Source organism: Bos indicus, chromosome 18, assembly GCF_029378745.1.
Source record: "Bos indicus isolate NIAB-ARS_2022 breed Sahiwal x Tharparkar chromosome 18, NIAB-ARS_B.indTharparkar_mat_pri_1.0, whole genome shotgun sequence".
Classification (NCBI taxonomy): domain Eukaryota; kingdom Metazoa; phylum Chordata; class Mammalia; order Artiodactyla; family Bovidae; genus Bos; species Bos indicus.
The window spans coordinates 32080217-32106138 of NC_091777.1; positions in this window are offsets into that span (position 1 = coordinate 32080217).

The window sequence follows — 25922 nt, forward strand, 5'->3', positions numbered from 1 at the left end:
GTGGAAAACAGAGCAACTATGCTAATGTTATTTGCTGATGCGGTATTGGTGACCATTTTTAATTCCAGTGGTGGCCCCATCCTGGTGGAGCATACGTGGCTTCCTAGAGAAACATTCCAACTATAAAAATAGCTAAGTTTATTGCTCTTTGGCTTTCTGGAATTTCCTCTATTTCTGTCATATTCCTAACTTGAGGTTCTAATCTATACTGAACAAGGGTACCTGATATCTTTTAAACAAACTTTTCTTTTCTCTTTATTATAGCCAGAGCTGGTTTTCATGGCTTGCAAACACAACACTAGTAGCATTCAAGTTTCAGGTTCCTTCATGAACCTTGAAAGCATAGGTTTTATTGCCTTTTATGCAGTTATGTAAATTACATAGTTTATTTTTCTTTTTTCCCAAAGTCATCTAAGTTAATTCTGACACTTTCAACTAGAAGAGTTTTAATATAGATATATTAATATCTGTCATAATATATTATTATGGACAAAAAACAAACTAATATATGCAAAATATCTAATAATTTGGCGAATATCATATGCCATCAGTAGGTACTCTTTCCTTTGGAATTTTCTTACTAATTTCACAGAAAAACTGGGAAAATGGTATTATTAAAATTAGCCACGTAGAAAATTTCTATGTAGCATCTGCCCTTATCTAAAGAGTTTGTCAAAATTGCTTGGAGCACCTTAAAATTAAGTTTTGACCTTCCTGATATCCAGCTTTTTATATTAATAACCTTCTCATAGGAAGAATTTTGTAGTATTCACTTTGCTTAACATTTAATTTGACAGAAAACAACTAAAGTGGGTCAAATATGGCTCATAATTCCTCTGTAACGGGTACTACAGCAGTTGAAACTCCATGAAAGAAAAGCCTTGCCCCAAACTCCTCATACATAATTTACTTATTTTACAAAAAAAGTCATGTGCCAGTCTGCTTAACTCAACAACCAGTTGCCCTATGAAGTGTAAATTATTGATAGCCTATGGAGCCTACTTACTATTTTTATGTGGTTGCAAAAGTAGAGTACATAGAAATCTATTAACTAGGAATTGTTTTTTTGATACAATGCAACTTCTCTTATTTAAAATACTTAGCATGATATATCATGATGTACATAAAAACAAGCATTCTTTTTTTTTTTTGAAAAGAGGAGTTCTAGAAAAACTGCAGAAATCACTCATTGATCATTTGCTACGAATCGAAGTGTGTACTTACATTTTTTTACAAAGCTACATTCCCTCTCTCTCTTGGTATTTTTAATCCCCATTTAGTAAAGGATAAAACTATGACTCAAAAGATAAAGTAAGTAACTTGGTCAAAGTTCCAAAGTTAATAACTGTCAGGAATAGAAACCTGAACCTACTCAGTAAAAAGTCCCTGTTCTTCCTTGTTGTTGAGTTGCTAAGTTGTGTCTTTCTCTTTTCCACCCCATGGACTGCAATATGCCAGTGTTCCCTGTCCTTCACTGTGTCCCAGAGTTTTCTCAAATTCATATCCATTGAGTCAGTGATGCTGTCTAACCTGCTCTTTACAATTGGTCATTCAGCTTTCCCTCCAAGGATAAAACCATGTGATCAAAGCCATTTTGGAATCTCAGTATTTATCTAGAGATCGGAGAAGGCAATGGCACCCCACTCCAGTACTCTTGCCTGAAAAATCCCATGGACGGAGGAGCCTGGTAGGCTGCAGTCCATGGGGTCGCTAAGAGTTGGACACGCCTGAGCGACTTCACTTTCACTTTTCACTTTCATGCATTGGAGAAGGAAATGGCAACCCACTCCAGTGTTCTTGCCTGGAGAATCCCAGGGACGGGGGAGCCTGGTGGGCTGCCGTCTATGGAGTTACACAGAGTCGGACACCACTGAAGTGACTTAGCTTAGCTTAGCATATGTTCTATTTATATAATTTGTATAACACATCACTGAACATTTTGCTTTCTTCAGTGCCAATAAAATAAATATATGTATACTTATATATGTATATATATATATTTACTAAAATGTAGTCTTTAGGAAAAAACAACAGAATACAACAAAAAGTAATGATTAAAACAAAATATTTCACTTGCAAAAGTAACTTCCACACTTAAAAGGTACTTTTAGAAACCTGACTTTAATCTTATTTCATGTTACATACCACTGCTAGTTCAGAAGTGACAGAATAATTATTTCCTTAACATTCTATTATATTTCCATAAACTGCTTCCTTTAGGAATAGCTAAAATAAAACATGAAAAGCAGTAGCATCTGACTCTCAGAGGATGTAAGCATCTTTCATGACACAGAGGAGGTGCTAAATAAGACTTATTCAGCAGTATTATTTGTTAAATAATGACCAGAGGAAAAGTCACTGTAGGAGATAATATTATAGGAGAATACATTAATATTGTATTAAGAAATTATATACAAAAACTCAGGTATTCTTGAGTTGGAGGCTACTTTTAAGAGAAATGTGTGTGTATACTCAGTTGCTCAATCATGTCCGACTCTTTTCAACCCTATCGATTGTAGCTCACTAGGCTCCTCTATCTGTAGGATTTCCCAGGCAAGAATATTGGAGTGGGTTGCCATTTCTTCCTCCAGGGGATCTTCAGGACCCAAGGATCAAACTCAAGTTTCCTGTGGCTCTTACCTTGACAGGTGGTTTTGTTTTTTGTTTTTTTTTGTTTGTTTGTTTGTTTTACTACTGAGCCAGCTGGGATGGCCTTTAAGAGAAATACCTGCAAAGCTCATTCATATTTATGGAAAGATAAATGGACTGAAATGAAATTAGCATCTTTACTCATTGTAAGTATTTTATTGAGTATGTACTATGTAATCAATCACCACTGTTCTAGTCATTAGAGACAATTTACAAAACAAGAATACTACAAATGGTGTTCATGAAGCTTATGTTAAAGCAGGGGTCCCCAATCCCCGGGCCGAGGACCAGTACTGGTCCATAGCCTGTTAGGAACAGTAGGAAGTAAACGGCGTGTGTGTAAGCAAAGCTTCATCTGCCACTCCTCGTGGCTCACAATGCAGGCTCAACAATCCTCCCCGTCCCTGTCTATGGAAAAATGGAAAATTGTCTTCCGCAAGACTAGTCACTGGTGCCAAAAAGTTTGGGGACCACTGTAAAGGGTACTGTAGCATACATCAGACCACAGATACGAGGCTGTTGTCAGGACAAAAAAAAAAAAAAAAAATGTCAAAAATGTCTTTGGCATTGCTGGCTCAGCAGGGTTTAGGTGGAAGTAAGGCAATGGCACCCCACTCCAGTACTCTTGCCTGAAAAATCCCATGGACGGAGGAGCCTGGTAGGCTGCAGTCCATGAGGTCTCGAAGAGTTGGACACGACTGAGGGACTTCACTTTCACTTTTCACTTTCATGCATTGGAGAAGGAAATGGCAACCCACTCCAGTGTTCTTGCCTGGAGAATCCCAGGGACAGGGGGCCTGGTGGGCTGCCGTCTATGGGGTCGTGCAGAGTCGGACACAACTGAAGCGACTTAGCAGCAGCAGCAGCAGCAGTAGTAAATTCCACTCAGTGTGACAGAGGGACATGTGTTTACGTAACTGTGCCTGTGTTAATGTGTTTAAAATTTCTACAGTGCAATTGTTTCCAAAGAAGGATACAATTGTCAGAGATATATTTGTTATAACTTTATATACTTAGTTTTATTGACTATTACTTCAGTTCATTTATTGTTCACATAGTATAAGGCTTCTGTTTCTTTTTGAACCATTTCTCACTTAAGTTTCAGAGTTTATAAATGAGTAGTTGTGGTTTATATTGTGAATGCTATGTTGTGACTTTGACCAAATATTGGGCTTCTCAGTTGTTTGCCAACAAACACAAAGCTATGGTTTTTCCAGTAGTCATGTACAGATGTGAGAGCTGGAACATAAAAAAGGCTGAGTGTGGAAGAATTGATGCTTTTAAACTGTGGTGCTGGAGAAGACTATTAAGAGTCCCTTGGACTACAAGGAGATCAAAACAGTCAATGCTAAAGGAAATCAACCCTGAATATTCATTGGAAGGACTGATGCTGAAGCTGAATCTCATACTTTGGCCACCTGATGCCAAGAGCTGACTCATTGGGAAAGACTCTGATGGTGGGAAAGACTGAATGCAAAAGGAGAAGAGGCAGCAGAGGATGAGATGATTGGATAGCATCACTGACTCAATTGGCATGAATCTGAGCAAACTCCAGGAGACAGTGAAGGACAGAGGAGCCTGATGTGCTGCAGTCCATGGGGTCGCAAAGAGTCAGACATGACTTAGTGACTGAACAACAACAACAAGGTTGTTGAAAGAGCTTGGCCAAACATCCCCTGTGTTTAAAAATCTACCACTTCCTAACATCTGGTGGAACAAGTGTTACCCAGAGACGGTTAATACCTTTGGAGACAGTCTAAGCCTCTGAAACTCTAGGTCTGCCTCCTAAGATAATTGGGAAAAACCTCATCTAAGCCTCCTAGGTAAATGGAAAAATTACCTACTATCTTTAGAATTTATTTCATATGTCTGTAAAGAGAAAGACAGTGATCTCCTACTATAGTATCATTATAGTGAGGGTTAAGAAGTCCTAAACATGGAGAAGAGGAGGGTGAGACAAATTGGTAAATTAGGATTGACATATATACACTATCATGTGTAAAACGGATAGCTAGTGGGAACCTGCTATGAAGCACAGGAAGCAAAGCTCTGTGTTCTGTGATGACCTCGATGGGTGGGATGAGAGGTAGTGGGAGGGAGGCTATATATGCATACTTACAGCTAATTCATTCACTGTATAGCAGAAACTAACGTAACATTGTAAAGCAATTATATTCCAATAAGAAGTACTAAATTTTACTTTACAAATAAAAATTATTATATCAACCACACATTTTTTTAAAAAGCTATGAATAAATATTATTTCTCCCATGCCTCTCCTCCTTCAAAAAGTAGTCTCCAGCCTAGTAAGAGTTCATGAATTATTTTTAGTTTGTGACTAGCAATGTGATCCAAGCTTTGGCTACATCAGAAGGGACCAAACCGATGAAAACAAAACATGATTCCAGCTTTTGCTTTCACCCTTTCAATTTTTGTCTCTGGGACAAACTGAGTAATTTCAAAGAATTAAAGTCAGTATCACCATTCTTCCTCCACCTCCTCCTAAGTCGCTTCAGTCGTGTCCGACTCTGTGCGACCCCATAGATGGCAGCCCACCAGGCTCCCCCGTCCCTGGGATTCTCCAGGCAAGAACACTGGAGTGGGTTGCCATTTCCTTCTCCAATGCATGAAAGTGAAAAATGAAAGTGAAGTCGCTCAGTCGTGTCCAACTCTAGCGACCCCATGGACTGTAGCCTACCAGGCTCCTCCGTCTATGGGATTTTCCAGGCAAAAGTACTGGAGTGGGGTGCCATTGCCTTCACCATTCTTAATCTCCTCTTTATAATAATTTATTGGGAATTTTCAGGAAAGGGCCCCAGGAAAATCTATTTCTTCAACTACAATTTCTGTTTTCTATTTTCAGAAAGCGGTTCTGAGTGGACCTTCCTACATTCTCTTGATCTAACTCATCTGTGGGTGTGATGCATGTAATTTTAAACTCCATATATGTCATTATCCAAACTTATTTATATGAAGGATTAAATCAACAGTACAAATTGATGCTATTTAATTTGCAAGTGCTTTTGCTTAGTGCTTTCCAAATGGATTCAGCAATAACCAATATTACAGACCAATTTCAATACTTTCATTGTTCACATGCAAAAATAACCACATAAGTGATTTGGTTATACATGGATTACTTTTCCTAGGCTCCTCCATTCCTTTGGGAAAAAAAAAAATCAAGTGTCCATTTTTTCATTATTTTAAATCTAGAATGAATCTAGTTATTATGTAGGATGATATACTCTTTTCTATACTTCTTTCATTTATGAAGGTAAATTATCCTCTGCATTTTTGATGAGAGTCACACAATCTCTATCTCTGTCTTTGCAGGTAATTCATTTTCCAGGCACTCCAGACTGCTTTATTTTTATTCTTCCCTCCCTTCATTTTACTGATTTATTTTTTAGTTTCAACTTTTTCATAAACACGCTCTTTGTTTTCTATTTTATACTACTGTTACAAATTAAGATAAGAGAATATACAGATGAGAATAAAAATCATGTCTAGACCTCCATTTCTCATAGTACACTTCACTAGTCATTCTGGAAAACCTTTAGCCAATATAAAGACAAAGGAGGTAGGAACCAGGGGAATGGCCTACAATCTAAAGTCCTTTCTATGTCTGCAGTATCTGGCGAGGTTAAGTTTCCATGTCTAGAATATAGAACTACAGAATGCCAAGATAAGTTTTACCTCCAGGATCAACTTGGGGCAAAATGCTGTGGAAGTTGCACTAGCTTGAAAAAGGATCTAAATGCTCAAGAGTATTCAGAAGCAGAGTGTTATGCATAAGAAACCATATTTTCTACATCTGTGTCAAACATCTGGTGATCCTCACTGTTATTCCCTGTGTGCTAAGTCATTTCAGTCAAGCCTGACTCTTTGTGACCCCATAGACTGTAAAGGACTGTCTAGTCAAAGCTATGGTTTTTCCATTAGTCATGTATGGATGTGTATGTATGTGAGAGTTGGACTATAAAGAAAGCTGAGTGCCGAAGAATTGGTGCTTTTGAACTGTGGTGTTGGAGGACTCTTGAAAGTCCCTTGGACTGCAAGGAGATCCAACCAGTCCATCCTAAAGGAAATCAGTCCTGAATATTCATTGGAAGGACTGATGCTGAAGCTGAAACTCCAGTACTTTGGCCACCTCATGCGAAGAACTGACTCAGTGAAAAAGACCCTGATGCTGGGAAAGATGGAAGACAGGAGGAGAAGAGGACGATAGAGGATGAGATGGTTGGATGGCATCACCGACTCAATGGACATGAGTCTGAGTAAAGTTTGGGAGTTCGTGATGGACAGGGAAGCCTGGCATGCTGCAGTCTATGGGGTTGCAAAGAGTCGGACACAACTGAGCGACTGAACTTGAACTTGAGACGGTATCCTGTCTGGCTACTTTTGTCATCATATAGACACATCAATGTTTCCTGCTTCTTGTCTCTGTTATACACAAAATATCATGGATGCAGGGCCACTCTCCATTCGAACTCTGACTATGATGAATAAACAACTATGACTGGATACAACGGTGGTTTAATTAGAGTTTGGGAGAATTGTGTGCACACTATTACTCTCCACTTGAATATTTCCCCCCCAAATCTCTTACGGTGCTAGAGATATGTATTGGTGATTCCTTTGCAAATGATAGATCTTATGGAAATAGAGCTGTGGCAGGACTCTGAAAGGCAAAGTAGAGAGATGAGAGAAGGATAAGCTGGAGAACAGGGAGGAAGTGGTGGGCAGTGATACAATGTAATAATAAGGGACTCTCAGATGGAAACATAGATAAGGCAGCCAAGTGTCTCTCAAAAACTGAAAAGGCTAATCATATAGTGCTCCATTCCACATTTCAAGAGGACTGCTATTCCTGCCCCTGGGTTCCATGCAGTTCCTCATTCACAGCATCTCTACCTTCATTTTCAGATTATTAGAAAAGTCATCCTTTATGACTAAACTCAAATGTCAATGCCACTGGGAGGCGTCCCCTAATCTCTCAAACCCAAATTAATCATTCTTTCATTTGTGCTCTTGTAGAATTATGCTTATGAATCCCTTAAAGATTAATTTTACTCTACCATAATTTATTACTAATAAATCAGTCCTTCCTCCACTATAAAGTTCCATTAAGACAGCAATTACTTCTGGCATATATTTGTATAAACTAAATGTCATTTATACAATTAAATAAAAATAATAAATAATTATTAAAACCTTACTAGTAAGCACAATACCAGGCTTTTAAAATATATCTGAAACTACTAATGCAACACCTTGTGAGACAGTTCTAATTCCCATTTTGTCAATAAGAAAACAGAACTTAAGAAATATATGCACACAACTAGTTAATGGTGGATCCAAGATTCAGATCAAGATCTTCCTTTAGTGCTAATGTCCAATGCAACTCAACAATTCCTGAAATGAATTTTCATTCCTGGTTTGATGGTCTAACCAAAATGAAAGTCTGACCTTGGATCATAAAATTTTGTTTGGATTAACATGAGATAAACTAACCCATGGTTTTATTGATGGCTATTAACAAGACTTTGATAGTCTCTGAAATCTTTCTTCTTAAAGCAGCTTGGGAAATCTTTTCTGTAAACACTTCAAATAGAGCCAGGTTATCTCATCTTATAAACAATTCTGTGCATATCTATTTGAAAGAAAGAAAGGTCAAGTTAAAAAAAAAAAAGCAGTAGCATAGACATTGTGTTGTGTCTCTATGGGATCCTTTGTGTCAAGTGCCCACTGATGACAGTGAAGGTGATAAATTTATTCTCACAGTGGAGTTGGAAGCTCAGTGTCCACTGGGTGTTTATTCAGATTCTATTAATCCAATAAGTGTGACAATTGAAGCCCTGGCAATTTGAAACACCTCATTTTAATGATGTCAGAAAAAATATGCTTAAATAATCCAACAAGGATTCCAAATAGGATTCAGGTTGCATAAGGAAATTATTTTAGAAAATTAAATTACGCTTTGACCACATTTAACCATCCATGCATTCTACACAGGAATCATGGCCTCCTATTTCCAGCACTTTGCCCAAAATGATTCCATGTTGCTAAGCAGAATTTCCCTTTCCGAGCACTACTCATACCTTTACTTCTCCAAGCACCATCTCTGCAAAAGCCACCCCAACATGTTATCCTCCAAATCCCTGATATTTAGGCCCAAAGGGATCAATCCATCTTTCAAGCTTCTAAATAAATATTTTCTCCTCTCTCTTATAAATGTGAAGGGCACTAACACAGTTTAAGCAAATATCCTGAGCCTGAAACTGACTTTACTCTTTCTTTTGAGCACTGAAAATACCTGATGCTTAAATAAAGACTCAGAGAGATGATATAATCATCCAAAACACACTTTTTTTAATGTAAGGATTGAGATTTGAATCCAGATCTGACTTCAAATGGTATCGTGTACTTGCCACCTTGCTGGCTGTCGGATAACACTGCGTGCAACTCTGTATCTGACTACAGTGGCACTTATTATAAGGCCTCCTCATTGTAGGTCTTAGATAAAAGCAAACTAAGTGTGGAAACCCATTATTGCGACACATCAGGGTACAGAGCTAAAGATACATATATACAATGCAGCAGTCTTGAAGTTTTCATCTAAATATTAAAGATGATTTTCATCACACATTGTCAGCAATTCACTGGAGTTAAAGTACACCTTCCTCCAAAATATCCATATTTAAATATGTTAAGATAGCTAGTAATCGAGATATTTTATTACTTCAACACAGCCAGCTCTTAACACACAACTCTTCTAAATTAGTGAAGCTGGTCTGATAAGCGCTTATGACTAGTGAGTAAAGAGAGTCCTTCACAAGCAGGCTAAAAGACATCAAATCCCACCAGGGCTAATATGGATAAAAGAAACACCAGGCTACCAGTCTTTAGAGTGCACTTTAAATCATACACATATTTGTAGAGGATGCAAAGACTGTCAAAAGCATGCAGAGCTGACACTGAGATGACAAAAAAATCTTAAAATTTCCTGATCTTCTTCCAAAACTAAAATGTACAAGCCCTTTGGGGCTTTAGGAAAGTCACTGATGGTGCTGAGTCCAGCTGGGAAGTAGAGTCATAGTGCCAGAAATTTAAGAGTACCACTCTGGGGTCCCAGGAAGTCTCTAACTAGTCTGACAGATCTAAGGCAGTGGATGATAGCACTTACAGCATCCTCACAATATCTATAGATGTTTTCTAGAATCCAATAGAGAACTGCTCAAGGTTTATCATACACACTAACACAGGCCTCCCTCTAACTGCACACAAATACAGACCAGTGCTCAATTTTTTCTACTTCTCTTTCTCCCCTCTTCCTCTGTTTCTTCCAGCCATGCTGAAAAGCCAAATTAGATTTCAAAGCAAGCCTGGAGCACATGGAATTTATGCGAACAAATGAGGGTGATGTTTTTGAGAGAAACTTTAATTAGGATCTATGAAAAAATGGACTAATTCAAAAGTGGGCAAAGCTAAGTTAATCTACTAGATTTTCAGGAGTATTGAAGAAGAAAAATCATCTACAGGTACAGATGGAAGTGCCCAGCACAGCATAGGATGCTCAATAGTTGTTCAATAAGGAAACAAATGGAATCCCTTGGCAGTCCAGTGGTTAGAACTCAGCGCTTTCACTGCCGTGGCCCTGGCTCTGTACCTGGTCGGGAAGCTAAGACCCTAAAAGTTGCACACAGTGACCAAAAAAGAAACAAATGGATGATGGTATGGTATTGAAAGGCTTTAATGAAGAGTTTTGCATTTGTTTACTTGTCTTATGTCACATAGGTGATTATCTAACACTTGAGTTAAAATAATAAAGTCAGAGAATATTTTAACTAGTCATATTTGTCTGCTGATATTTCTCTTCCCTTTGAAAACTTAGTGTGTTATTCAGGTCCTACATAACAATATCGTGAACAATGCTAACTTTTTTTTAAATGGATCAAAAATGATAAACACTTGAATTTCTAAGATAAAGTTGTTGATTCAATAGTAAAGAGATCCTCTATCTTCCTGAATCTTAGACAGATATATTAAAAGTTTTAACTTCATGTGACATATAACTTATAAAAATGAATTTAGTAGATAATATTATTCTCTTCTTCAAACAAGGCCAGCTAGCTATGGAAAATTTAAGTCTGATATGTTAGCTCCATGAAGACTTCAATAACCTGGCTACAGATCTTAAACTCATTACCTAAGGTGATTGCTGGAGCTCCAACCATCAAATCTGTGTTTCAAACAGCATATGGAACAAGGAAAAAGTAAATTATGACAAATATAGGTCAAATTTTTCCCTATACAAGACTCATAAACCTCATGACAGTTCCATTTTCATATCCTTAAGGAGAGATAAGTTACTGAAATAAAACTAGTTGCAAGATGTAGACTTTTTTCAGAGTCTGTGGCTAGCCAAAATTTGGGGTTTTAATATTATTGAAAGGTTGTTGCTGAACCACGAAAAGACGCCGGGATTCTTGGCCTCCAGAGGAGAAGAATTCAATCTGGGGCCAGAGACGAGGCTTGATTGCTCAGAGCTTTTGTGTAATAAAGTTTTATTAAAGTATAAAGGAAATAGAGAAAGCTTCTGACATAGGCATCAGAATGGGGGGAGAAAAAGTACCCCCTTGGTAGTGTTAGCAGTGGAGTTATATACTGTCCAATGAATCAAAAGAAAGTCTGGAGGTTGTAAAGACCTCACCAGACCTAATCCCATAATATACATTTTAAGATAACAGGATTAGCCAGAAGGTTTAATCCAGAGACTGTCCTCAAGCAGGATACATTATTGTTATATAATCCTAAGAAATATCAATAACCTCAGATATGCAGATGACACCACCCTTATGGCAGAAAGTAAAGAGGAACTAAAAAGCCTCTTGATGAAAGTGAAAGTGGAGAGTGAAAAAGTTGGCTTAAAGCTCAACATTCAGAAAACGAAGATCATGGGATCCGGTCCCATCACTTCATGGGGAATAGATGGGGAAAGAGTGGAAACAGTGTCAGACTTTATTTTTCTGGGCTCCAAGATCACTGCAGATGGTGACTGCAGCCATGAAATTAAAAGATGCTTACTCCTTGGAAGGAAAGTTATGACCAACCTAGATAGCATATTCAAAAGCAGAGACATTACTTTGCCAACAAAGGTCTGTCTAGTCAAGGCTATGGTTTTTCCTGTGGTCATGTATGGATGTGAGAGTTGGACTATGAAGAAGGCTGAGTGCCGAAGAATTGATGCTTTTGAACTGTGGTGTTGGAGAAGACTCTTGAGAGTCCCTTGGACTGCAAGGAGATCCAACCAGTCCAATCTGAAGGAGATCAGCCCTGGGATTTCTTTGGAAGAAATGATGCTAAAGCTGAAACTCCAGTACTTTGGCCACCTCATGCGAAGAGTTGACTCATTGGAAAAGACTCTGATGCTGGGAGGGATTGGGGGCAGGAGGAGAAGGGGAGGACAGAGGATGAGATGGCTGGATGGCATCACTGACTCGATGGACGTGAGTCTGAGTGAACTCCAGGAGTTGGTGATGGACAGGGAGGCCTGGCATGCTGCAATTCATGGGGTTGCAAAGAGTCGGACATGACTGAGCAACTGAACTTAACTGAAGGAATGTGGAGGAAAAAACGTTTGTCCTTTCTTCCTCCTTGAGGATTCGAGACTCCTCTCTCTTTGAGGACCCCTAGATTTCTTATCAACCTGCCTAGGAAATCACTCTCTCATTATTAAAGAAGAAGGGTAAAACAAATGAGATTGACAAATGTCCTGACAACAACTAATATAGCATATAATAGAAGGTCTGCATCTTGGACATTTCATTCCACTAGGACAATGCCTTAAGACATAAACTTATACTCCAGCATTCCCTTGGATGGGAACGGTGGAGACCCAACAGTGTAACTCTGGTCAATGCAAAGCTTTACACTGCATACCTTCTGTTATTGTTAATCCTAAAGGAAAGTATCTTAAGGTTTAAAGCAGTATTCATCCCTTGGACCAAACAGGAGATTAGTCAGCTGGTAAAGTTTGTGCTGTTTGTGTCTTTTTCTTTTTATCCAAAAAATTGTCCAAAACAATCACGTATTTGCTTTGGTGTTTAAACATCTAGAGTTAGAGCATGTTTAACTCAGTGAAGACATATAGGTTGGCCAAGACTTGTTTTCCCTGTGCTGGGTCTTTGCTGCTGTGCAAGGGTTTTCTCTAGGTGCAGCGAGTGGGGGCTCCTCCTAATTGTGTTGCTCTGGCTTCTCAATGCAGTAACTTCTCCTGTTGTGGAGCATGGACTTTACAGCACGTGGATTTAAGTAACTGTGGACATGGGCTCAGTAGTTGTGGTGCATGGCCTTAGTTCCTCCACGGCATGTGGGATCTTCCTGGATTAGGGATCTAATTCATATCCCATGCATTGTCAGGTAGATTCTTTACCACTGAACTACCAGGGAAGTCCTACAATAAAATTTAAAATTGAATATTGATAATTTACTTACATAATCATTCTGCATATAGCAAGGTTCTCAGAAACCTCCCCCACCCCTCAACTCTGACACACACATATTCCCTGGATGTCATCATTCTTTATTTGCCAAGGGTAGAACTGAATGTTATTCATAGAGATATAGTTTCCAGGTATTTGAAATAATCTATATCATTTTAAAATACTTTATATAATCTTCACTGTATCTAAGAAAACAACTATGTGTTTAAGCTTCTACACAGGAGCTAATGTGTGATAGCAGAACATAAGTGCAAAATAGTACAGCAAATTGAAGGGTTCTATACTTGCCTCTGCCCCTAACTTATTCTCATCCTTGGGCGAGTTAGACAAACTCTCTGGGGCCAGTTTCCTTATCTGTAAAATCAAGAGGGTGAGTTTCCTCTGGGCACTTTCAGCTATTACACCCACGGATACATAGATTTCTGTTGTCACTTTCAATCAAGTTTAATATTCTCCAAGAATTCATCTTTTCACCTTTGGATCATTTTGTAGGCCTTAAATTAATGTCTATAGTTCATGGTCTCAATATTCCATTCTCAAATATTCTCAAATATTCCCCACTATTCATTCTAGCTTTATACTTAGAGTCAGCAAAGGGTCTATTTTTAGTAATTTCCCAAAGGAATTGGAAGAGCATCTCATCCTTGGCTCATTACCTCTGAGAGCCTGTTCACTGATGCCTGCTGTTTTTACACTCTGTGCCCAGCTCCTGCCTGTAACTGTCACCAAGGTCAACACAGGTTCATCACGTCTGTCAAATGGGGGAATCAAAATGAGTTTTCTCATGTTGAAAGCTGACATGGATTTGGGTCCCTAGAGCTAGAGGTTATTCCACACTGACTAAATAAGGAAAAGTCACACTAAACAGCTACAAAACACGCACACACGAGTTCACTAGTGGCACTTTCATTTCTATCTCTTTCAAATTAAAATTCTTACTAAAAGGAGATCATGGCTGCCTCCAGACACAAAGTATTTGTGCTTATACTGGAAGAAGCCAAGCAAGTCCACAAGTTCTAACATATTGTTGTCTTCCCTTCCTATGAGGTTGCAGGCCTGGTATCCCAATTTGAAGGTCAGTTAGATGGTACAGGTGGAAATAAGAATGAATTACAAGCAGATGACTCCAATAATGTTTACGTATCCTTCAGTCATCAAGATAAGTAGATTCTGCTTCCTATTTCCCAGATATTCAACTATCAGTTCAGTTCAGTCACTCAGTCATGTCTGACTCTCTGCGACCCCATGAATCGCAGCATGCCAGGCCTCCCTGTCCATCACCAACTCCTGGAGTTTACTCAAATTCACATCCATCGAGTCGGTGATGCATCCAGCCATCTCATCCTCTGTATTCCCCTTCTCCTCCTGCCCCCAATCCCTCCCAGCATCAGAGTCTTTTCCAATGAGTCAACTCTTCGCATGAGGTGGCCAAAGTACTGGTTTCAGCTTTAGCATCATTTCTTCCAAAGAACACCCAGGGCTCATCTCCTTTAGAATGGACTGGTTGGATCTCCTTGCAGTCCAAGGGACTCTCAAGAGTCTTCTCCAACACCACAGTTCAAAAGCATCAATTCTTTGGCACTCAGCTTTCTTCACAGTCCAACTCTCACATTCATACATGATGACTGGAAAAACCATAGCCTTGACTAGACGGACCTTTGTTGGCAAAATAATGTCTCTGTTTTTCAATATGCTATCTAGGTTCCATAATAAACCTTGATACAGTCTCAAATCATGCTCACGTACTGGCCATGACACAGGCACTAGGCTGAGACCTTGGCAATCCTGATAATATCCAGTCACCCTCTTCTACCATCTCTATCTCTTATCTCTGTGATCCATGACTTATTTCTGCTCTTGACTTAGAGAATTTAAGACTATTCTCTAGAATAGTGAACTGTGATTTTTGCCTCAGATGCTGTTTTTGCTTGTGGATAAAATCAGAAGAAAGCTTTGACTATCCCCAACTGTCTCAGTAACAAACAGACATTTCACTTTGTTATCTGAAGTTTTCAGATTGATTTTTTCTAGATAGAAATGCAAATCCATGAGATTCTTTTTTAATAAAACTTTTGCTGCCATTTGTAGTAAAAGGAGAAAAATCGTTTATTTAAAATATGCTATGTGATAAGGATCAAACCAGATATATGATACATACTATTTCTCTAATCTTCACAAAATTCGATTATGAACCTGTTTTATAGGTGATGAAACTAAGAGATTGAAAAATTATGAATTTAAGTTTACTCAGCCTGTAAAGAAGTATAATTATATTTCAAAATCATGTTTGGCTTGAAATCTGAGCTCTTTCCATCAGCCTGATTATGGTAGTTCTAACTTGCTCACCTAATGTCATTATTCAGTTAGGCTAACCTTTGCTGATATCATGAGCTACCTATACATCAGCTTGTTCCTTACTCCAGTCTGCTGTTAATGATGATTTCTGAACTCTTTTCAGTTCTCCCTGATTTTACATACTCAGGATCATATATTTGATTCTTCCTTGACTTTTGGGGCCAGTATACTTGGTTTTTCCTAAAGAGTTGGAATCACTATTTTTTTGTGTGGGTACTCTGTGTTATCTCGGGGAACAATGCCTATGAAGCCTTCTCACCAAGCCATGAGTATGACTTAGATTTCATTAGCTGGGACCTTGTTGGATCAAGGACCTTGGCAGTTGAAAAATGAGACAATTTACACACTGTCCACACATCTCCTCTGTTTATTTACTTTTACTTTTTAATCTTTTAAAAATGTTTTCATCTTTATTTATTTGTTTTAAGGATGTTAACCTATCAACTTTCAGGTTTTGTCTTTAGCCATTGCCTTTGGAGAGCCAAGAAATTTTGTAGACTGATACAGCTGAATATCATCAACTAGAAATATCATTTTGGGGAAGAGAATTTATACATTTCACTCCTTTTTTATCTGTATTGAACCGCAAAGAGTGGAAAATTGAATCGTATGCTACTATCCGGCCAAAAAATGTGTCCATGCAGGCAATGCTTTATGATGGCTTTTCAGAGCTGTAGCAAGTCCAATCCATGATTAAATACAAATTTTAACCTTCTTGCTTCACACAGAAAATGAGATTTGTGCTGTGGACTTTTTTATAAAATGTTGAATCCAGCAGAAAGTCTAATCTTGCCATCCAGTTTTCCTTTCCACTATTTCTATTTGCATTCCATTAGCATAATGTTGAAGAATGGAAGCCACTAATATTTTTTCTCATAACTGAGCATGAGAGAAATGGAATACCCTGCACTCTTTTCAACTGCCTATTACTTTGGGATAGGGGCAGTGTGGCACATTAAATGATAACAAATTGATTTTTCTTGAGTTTACAGTCTTTCTATATCCCCTATTTTTAACCATACGTATTATATGAGCAGCACAGCATTCTGAAATATATATTACCACTATGTGTAAACTCATATATCATTGAAAAGTGTGTACATGACATCTAATAAGTATCCAGCCTCTTTTGAGAGTCTCTTACTTAATAGGTCTTATCTAACGTTATATGTAGACATATTTCCCAGCCACAGTTCACACTGTGTAGAGATTAATGCCCTAATACAGCCCTAAACAAAATTTCTCTATAGTGTTAAGATATCATGATTTGAGAACAGGCATTTTAGAAAAGTCATGTTTAAATAGTTAATGGAAGCTCTAATATGTCCAGCCTCTGAGGCTTGACAGTGGTTCTTTGAACATTGTATATATACACACACACACACATATATATCATATATATAAACACACATATGTACACGCACACACACACACATATATGTATGTATATATAAGAACATACTTATACTGACTCAAAATTTTCAAATATTTCAAGTGGATATATTCAGGAATTTGCATAAGAAATTTTCTTTCAGAGTCACACTAGTATACATGTAATGAGATCCTATGGATTGTGATAGTGTGATAGAGACTAAAGGTATATATTTTTTTACCTAAAAATGTATATTTGAATCAAATGTGTAAAATGTGATTCAAATACTGGTGATGATATGAGTTAATTTATATGAAATCACCTACTTAATGTGTTTAATTTTCTTAAGCAAAAAATGAAACAACCAAAAAACTCCCCCAAAACTGACCATGCATTTACCATTAACCTGGCTGCCAGCCTGTGATCAGTGCATCATGACTTCCCTGCTTCAATCTTAAATACATTTACTTACAGAAATAGGCCTGAAGGGCTCTAGGTTTTTAACTTTCAGTGAAACAGACCTGTTTGAGCCTGAAAATAAGGTAAGTAACAGGTTTGGCAGCATGGCTGCAAGTCATATACATATATGGACAGAGCAATATGCTGAGAAGGCTCTTTCCCACCTCCTGCCAGAGAGCATGTAAATAAAGAAATAGTTCTGGGCATATATTCTGGTGGCTGACAGTGTCCTCCTATAACAGGCCTCTCCAGACACAGATGAATGAAAAGGTACTGAAAGCTGGGTACCAGAAGCTAGAACCAGGACAGGACATCCTAGTATCCCACCTCAGTCAGTCTAAATAGGAAAGATTTGGTGGGAAGGGGAGAATAATGTAAAGGCCTCTGATCAGAATATGAAACAACATAACTGCAATGAAAATAAGAAGCTTTCTAAGGATAGTATGAAGGCTGCAAATGAGAAAGAAAGACAAGACCAGTTCTTAGAACTGATCTCCCATCTTTTTTTTCTGGACTATCACCCTCTTTATCCACATTACTTAGTCATCTGTTTGAGAATCACAGAATGTGATCAAAAGCAACCTGTCTTGAGTGATTTTCCATCCAGAGATGAGTGAGGACTATTTAAATAAAACAGTGACTAAAGCATTCATTTTCACGAAGGCTGGTATTCTCTGTGTAGTCCTGATGAACTCCCCTGAGTTCTTGTCCCTGACTTCTATTTGGCTAGTTTCTTGTGGTTAACAGAACCTTTCTAAACATAACTGACTGTTTTTTCTTCTTTGTACTCCCAATCTCTTTCTAGTCCAAGATCATCTTCTAAGACATCAGATAATAATCTTTAAAATCTAGTTCCTCACGCCCTCAAACACTATAGTCTCAACAAAAGCTGTACATGAAATTAACACTGACCATCTCTGCGTGTGTTAGGTCAGGGTCTATCAGAAACAGACTCTTGGGGAATGATTCAGTGCTGCTGATAAGGAAACGCTCCCAGGAACGCAGGGGTCCAAAAGAGGAAGGAGAGGAGCCAAATAAAGGTATGATTTCACATGAAGTACCATGTGCAATGTGATCACCTGCAGGGTTCAGAAGAAGAGATTACACCAGAATTTGTATCACTTTGAGGGAAAGGAGATGGGCTTTTGTACTCCCCTCACAGACCTTGGTTACAGAATACTCTGAGTTTTGAGGAGAGGGCAATAAAGCTCTCAGCTACTTCTGGATCTTCCCTTGATCTTCTCTTGTACCTAAGAGTCAGCCTCAGAAGTTCCATGTGCTGGCTGTCAACAACAAAACACATGGAAGCCAAGTGATGGGTTCAAAGATGTGAGAAAATAGATCTCGTGAATCTGAGTTGGGTACCAACCAAGTTCTACTATTAGGAGTATTTAATTTTCAGAAAATAGTATGATTTCCAGGTGACTTGGAGGTGGAGGTGGGGCAAATCAAACTATAATCTTTTATGTGCTTATATATTACAATCTAAGTTTTCCAGAAGGGAAACGTAAGTCAGAGTGGGCAGTCAGTTTCCCTAAGTCACACAGCCTAGGTCAGGACCCACATGCTGGACTGAATTAAGAACCCAGGCATCTTTCTCCTTAGTCTCCATGTATGATGCTTGACATCCACTGAATATCTCTAATGTTGCCAGAAATGGTATTTAGAATTCTGAATGGCAGTGATGTCCATATGGTACAAGTAAGAGTTAATCATGTCTCAATCTTCTGATGAACCCTTAGTGCTTCAGTGGGATATCCCACTTCAGTGGGATACAGACAGCTTGCTATAAAAGTGAATGTCAAAGGAGAGCTGTTGATTCTAAGAAAGCATTTGATTCTGAGGGCAGTTGCTTCTAAGTTCATATTGAATTTCTTTTACTTTCTTTTTTTCATCAGAAGTTTTAACTTTGGATCAGACTATACATTATTAGACAGCCTATTTCATACAGGAATAAAGATTAATCATATCCTCTAACTGCTTTTACAGTAAAAATAAGCACTCTGATTATATTAAACATTGATAGACACAGCATTTTAGTGATTCCCATATCTCTTTCTAATCCTTATCTTCAGGATTTATATTCATTGTAAATAACAGAATGAGGATTTCTCTTTCATCAGAATTATATTTCAGTCATGACACAGATTTGCTAGTTTTTAATATATTCAATAAGAGATTAAATACATTTATGAGATTCAATAAATTTAAGCACCTTGATGTGAATAGCCACAACTGTCACTTGCATTATTGGAAACACACTTATTTCAACTACATTTTTAGCTCAAGTATATCTATGAAATGCTTCAGATTCTTCTCATGTGGGATGATGGTTCATAGGGTCACCAAGTTTAGAGAAGGAGTGAGCTTTGGAGTCAATGGTTCAGCAGATTCCATAATCCATAAGGGCAAACTGAGACTCAGACATGAGAAATAACTTTGCTACAGGGTCATAACAAATGCGACGCCACTTGTTATGTGACGTCACATACTCCTCCAATGCAATGGTAGACTATCAAATTTCATCATGATTACTAAAACAAACAGCTTCAGTTTCAATCTGCATACTATACCGAGTTTGCTTTAAATACTTTAATGTCTTTATTTGTATTTATTGTGGCTCTTCCTTATCTTGTTTGTACCTCTGTACCTCTCTTACCTCCCCTCCTAACACTACCCAGTATCCCTCCATTCCAAATATACAAATAACACATATATATATCAAATGTTTAATGTCCCTTCTTGCCTCCACGCCTTTATACTGGCTATTCTGTTAAAAACATTTTCTGTCTTCTCTCTGGTTTTACCTGGCTAAGATGAATCTAATAAACAGAAATGCTTCTGTTCTTTGTGTTCTCACAACCCTTGCTTATATTTCTACTAGAGAGTATATCACTGACTGTTGTGATGCTCTGTTGACATCCCTGTTTCCATCAGTAGGGTATATATATCCACAGAGCTAAACTCTTATCCAAATCTCACTGGAACATAGTCCATGCTATGGGGTGTTCAGTAAATGTGCTGATTGTTGAAGACATGAAAACAATAATGTTCACACTGGAGACAGACCGCTCATCTCTAGAAGGCCCAAAAGAGTCACTTGAAAGTGACTATGAAGTGTGGGGGTTGTGTGATTTCTAATCTTCTGACTCTGCTAATTTACTCTGCTTGGTTTCTCCTGGTCTTTTGGAGTCCAGTGATAGAAGATTCAGATTTTAAATCTCATTGGGATGTGACTAAATATACACAAACACCTCACTGGTGGGCTGATGGATGCTTAAAGGCAGAAAAATATCTTTGAATCATGCACTGTTCAGGATATTTTTGGTGCAAGCAACAACCAGTCAATTTGTAAAACAGAAGTTCTTGGCTCATCTGATTGGGAAGTCTAGAGTTGACACAAAGAAAGTCATTGTCATATTGAGCACCTCAAGTGGTGTTCTTGGCTTTTGCTCTCCCCTTTCAATTCTGATATTCTTGGTTGGTTAATTTTACTACTTAAATGGTATCTCTCCATATATTTACCTACTCCCAGTTTAGAAACTCCAGTACAAAGATTCCATTCTTCCTGCTACCTGTGACTTGATCATCCCAAGGGAAATTCAAATGATATGTCCTGGGATGTATTAACTTCAGAGACCATCCTGGATCACATACTTATTCTTGCTGTATAAGAGGTCAAAAAAAGACAGTCTCTAAAACCACAATGGCTGATATGAGGAGCGTTTCATCTTAGGAATGGATAAAGAGCAGTCAGTATTTTGTAAGTTTGTCTTATGACTGATAAAGTATCTGACATATATGTTGAAAGAAAGTGAAAGGAAAGAAGAGGAAATATTATGTCCAAGACTATCACCCTCATATTGATCCAATATTTATGACTTTTTCTTCTATCTGTGCAGGTCCTTTCTATCGTCTATCTGTGTTGGACAGTAGGATTAGAATAGTCTTATTTTCAAAAGGACTATCATTGGCGATAAGGAATCTAAAGAGAAATGATGTCCTTGTTCCAATGAATTATTCCTCAAGCCCACAAACTGGGGCTTGGTTGTGAGTGCACAAACAAACTTATGTGAGTGCACTTTCCCACATAAACATGTACAGTCCCAAGCACACACAAAGTGAACTTCTGCTCACACCCATAGGATTCATATATCATCAGAAAGAAAAAACCATATCATAAGTGAGGTTGTTTAGTTTAATAAACATATGCCACGTTGGTCAAATATCAAGATACTTATCTGGAGCTATAATCAATTTTTTATATAGCACATAGTAGGCCATCATTCATTTATTTATTTACATTGGACTGTGATGATATAAATGAAAGCTACCCAAGCAGGTATATTTAATGATTCACACTAAGATATTTTAAATATATCAAATATTGGTTTGGAATCAGGTAAACTTGAGGATATAAAATCCTAAGCTAGTTGTTAAAAAGGAGGCCAGTGTTAATTCTATCTCTTACTAGTTATGGGATCATGAGAAGTCATTTTATCCCTAACTGACATTATTATTCATTGGTGAAATGAGGATAGTAATATCTGCTTAATGGAATTGCTATCATCAAGGTATAGAACCAGTAAAAGAGTGAAAAGAGCTATTTATTGTGTGTTTATGGATTAGTAATATTTTATTCCTAATTTCAAGATTCTAGACAAAGTGTTTAATTCACTTTTTCTGTCACCTGTTGTTTATGTCTTGAGTGTTCCTACTGCAAATTTACAAATGTTCTTTATCATGCTTATTTTTCTGGAAATAAATGAAATGGATTCGGAGAGAGAGAGAAGAGGGAAATTTGCAGAAAAGTAACTCATGCATCTGACACACATGAAGTTGCAAATATTATTCAGCATCATTAGTATTATTTCACACTGGTGAAGTGAAGAAGTGCTAACAATACTCACAGATTAATCTAATCACAGAATCTCTATGCTGGAAAGATCATTAGAAACTCAGGATGGGGAAATGTATCCTATACTTCTTGGGGTTACCTTTTCTTATTCTCATGGAAGAGGCATCAAATTCATCTCTACATGCATTGCTTCACAATTAGATTCAACATCTCCATCCAGGGCTTTGGGCAACATGATTTCTCCTTTAGAAGGCCAAACAAATACTACCCATCTGCTATATCAAGCTTATCCAGCCTGCACACAGTACAGATGAAAATTCCAGCACATGGAGAGTCACTTGCCTGGAGGACAACAGCAAGCAACCACAACAGCAAATGCAGAGCTACTGTTAGGAAAGAGACTTTCCTGATTCCCAGTTTTGAAGAAACGGATTTAAAACAGTGTCACAAAACCAAAACAAATGTTAGGAACAAAAATGCATGTGGTGACCTTCAGACGTTTGTTCTTTGGGGCATCAGAGAAAAATCCTAGTCAGCTGCTGCGTGATTGTAACTTGGATAGCAATGTCTTTACTAGTTATGGAAAGAATAAATAAACAAAAGGCCATGCATATTCTGTAAATAAATCATGTAGAAAGGAAAAATGGTCAGCTATAAGTTAGCTGAGAGGAAAGTAGGCTCAACTTTTTTTTTTTTTTTCAATTTAAAAGTTAACAGGGGAGTTACTCTGTGTTGAGGTGTTTTTTGATAAGTTATACACATGATTTAATTACAGCATGGGCTTTCTAATAAGAATAAAATGACCTCAAAAGTAGGTCCAACAGAAGGTTTTACAATAATAATGTCTTCTAAAAATGTAAAAGTTTCTGTTAGAAGCAGAAACTATTATGGATATCATCTGTATATCATATACCAGACTAACAACTGTTCTATTTTTAAAATGACAGCATAAGAGACACTGATGTATAGAACAGTCTTATGGACTCTATGGGAGAGGGAGAGGGTGGGAAGATTTGGGAGAATGGCATTGAAACATGTAAAATATCGTGTATGAAACGAGATGCCAGTCCAGGTTCGATGCACGATACTGGATGCTTGGGGCTAGAGCACTGGGACGACCCAGAGGGATGGTATGGGGAGGGAGCAGGGAGGAGGGTTCAGGATGGGGAACACATGTATACCAGTGGCGGATTCATTTTGATATTTGGCAAAACTAATACAATTATGTAAAGTTTAAAAATAAAATAAAATTAAAAACAAACAAACAAAAAAAATTTATAAATTTATAAATTGCACGAATGACTGTCTTTGACTGGGAAATGACTCACCCGGAGTCACTTAACTGGTGGCAGGCAGAGTACTGAGCTACATGATTCTGTTGCTCACTCTGCTTCCAGCAAGAGGAAAGCACTGAACCTTCATTTACACTCTCTCTCTTTTTTATTTTTGGTGCACATTACACTAAATTAGTTTATGTGGTGATTTAGTGGCTAAGTCATGTTCAACACTTGCAATCCCATGGACTGTAACCTGCCAGGATTCTCTGTCCATAGGATTTCCCAGGCAAGCATACTGAAGTAAGTTGCCATTTCTTCCCAGGGGATTTTTCCAACCCAAGGATCAAACATGGGCCTCCTGTATTGCAGTGGATTCTCTACTGACTGAGCCACCAGGGAAGCCCCTCAATTAGTTTACAATGTGTTCAATTATAGTGTATTTTATATACCATTTTTATATAAAAATATGGCAGCACTTATTTAGACTCAAAGCACATTGATATGAAAGAATATATACAGCTGTTTAAGACCAAATAAAAGATTACTGAGTGTAATAAGAATTACATAATAATAATAGATTCCTGAGCATAATAAATTATGCTCAAATTCTTTCAAAAATTTTGAGCGTGTAAAATATAATTTTACACGCTCAAAATCATGGCATCTGCTCCCATCACTTCATGGGAAATAGATGGGGAAACAGTGGAAACTGTGTCAGACTTCATTTTTGGGGGCTCCAAAATCACTGCAGAAGGTGATTGCAGCCATGAAATTAAAAGACGCCTACTCCTTGGATGGAAAGTTATGACCAACCTAGATAGCATATTCAAAAGCAGAGACATTACTTTGCCAACAAAAGTCCGTCTAGTCAAGGCTATGGTTTTTCCAGTAGTCATGTATAGACGTGAGAGTTGGACTGTGAAGAAAGCTGAGAGCCGAAGAATTGATGCTTTTGAACTGCGGTGTTGGAGAAGACTCTTGAGAGTCCCTTGGACTGCAAGGAGGTCCAACCAGTCCATCCTAAAGGAAATCAGTCCTGGGTGTTCATTGGAAGGACTGATGCTGAAGCTGAAACTCCAATATTTTGGCCACCTCATGCGAAGATTTGACTCATTGGAAAGACCCTGATGCTGGGAGGGATTGGGGGCAGGAGGAAAAGGGGACGACAGAGGATGCGATGGCGGATGGCATCACCGACTCGATGGATGTGAGTTTGAGTGAACTCCAGGAGTTGGTGATGGACAGGGAGGCCTGGAGTGCTGTGATTCATGGGGTCACAAAGAGTTGGACATGTCTGAGCAACTGAACTGAACTGAAAATTATAAAATCTTCATTAGGTACTAAATACACACTAAAATATTATCTATTTTATACATTATTTCATGTGTACCCTATATCATATGACAGTTACTGGGTTATTGTAGTTTATAGAACACCTCCTCACTAACACATATTGATAGAACTAGTGTGTTTGCAGATGAGGCAGTGCAAGTTTCATATAGCTCCACCTACCTAACACATGAGAAACTTCTGTAAATGGAGAAATGATGCCTGTATTAAAGAAGAGTGCTACAGATAGATAGATAAAGTGAGATACAGGGTATAAAAGTATGTGGCTAACAGAGAAGGCAATGGCAACCCACTCCAGTACTCTTGCCTGGAAAATCCCATGGATCGAGGAGCCTGGTAGGCTGCAGTCCATGGGGTCGCTAAGAGTTGGACACGACTGAGAGACTTCACTTTCACTTTTCACTTTCATGCATTGGAGAAGGAAATGGCAACCCACTCCAGTGTTCTTACCTGGAGAATCCCAGGGACGGGGGAGGCTGGTGGGCTGCCGTCTATGGGGTCGCACAGAGTCGGACATGACTAAAGCGACTTAGTAGCAGCAGCAATAATATATTAGCTATTTTTGGGTTTAAGCAGGGATTACACAGACAGATGAGATAACTGAAATCCATAGACACAGAAATGTTGCTGCAGAGCAGAAAGGACATGGGCTTCATAGTGAGACAGAATGTATGGTGGAGATACAGAATGGATATTATATTTCCTGTTAGTGAATAAGGACTCAACAAAATAGGCAACCACTGTTGTAAAGGAACTCCCCAATGTCCACTCATGGAAGGTAGCAAATATTTACTACTGGACCCTGTATTTTCCTGACACCAACCTTCTGTCCAGCTGTGACTCCCACCATGTGGACTGAAACTATTAAATTTCCCTGCAACTCAACCTTCAGTTCAGTCACTCAGTTGTGTCTGACTCTTTGTGACCCCATGTACTGCAGCACTCCCTGTCAATCACCAACTCCTGGAGCTTACTCAAACTCATGTCCATTGAGTCGGTGATGCCATCCAACCATCTCATCCCCAGTCATCCCCTTCTTCTCCTGCCTTCAATCTTTCCCAGCATCAGGGTCTTTTCAAATGAGTCAGCTCTTCGCA